The following is a 269-nucleotide window of genomic DNA, read 5'->3' as shown; positions in this document are numbered from 1 at the left end:
CTGGTTCTGTCTCCCTTTCCTTACTTTTCGAAGAGTTAGTTATTACTTTTTTTCATTTTGGTGAATGACTTATTTTTCCTCTAAGCTTTGGATCGTTTTGCTCCTACATTATCTTCAGGCGATGAATTACATTGATAAACTGATTTCTTGTCTCTTTTGCTTTACCTTTGTTTCATTCATCCTTTTTTATATACTGGATATGTATTACTTTTTCTTTAGTTGCTTTTTCCTTTTCTTTTTTGTGGAAATTTCTCACTTTATCTGTTCGT

General features: G+C 31.2%; 1 protein-coding gene across 1 annotated transcript in view; it reads left to right on the top strand.

Moving 5' to 3' along the window:
- The window catches only part of LOC119581870 (disintegrin and metalloproteinase domain-containing protein 11-like), a gene marked incomplete at its 5' end in the record, with an annotated part of 193377 nt that overhangs the window by 128997 nt on the left and 64111 nt on the right, over nt 1–269 (top strand).

Source organism: Penaeus monodon, chromosome 15, assembly GCF_015228065.2.
Source record: "Penaeus monodon isolate SGIC_2016 chromosome 15, NSTDA_Pmon_1, whole genome shotgun sequence".
Lineage (NCBI taxonomy): Eukaryota > Metazoa > Arthropoda > Malacostraca > Decapoda > Penaeidae > Penaeus > Penaeus monodon.
Note: the sequence above shows the minus strand (reverse complement) of the source record. Positions and strands in the feature narration are given on the sequence as shown.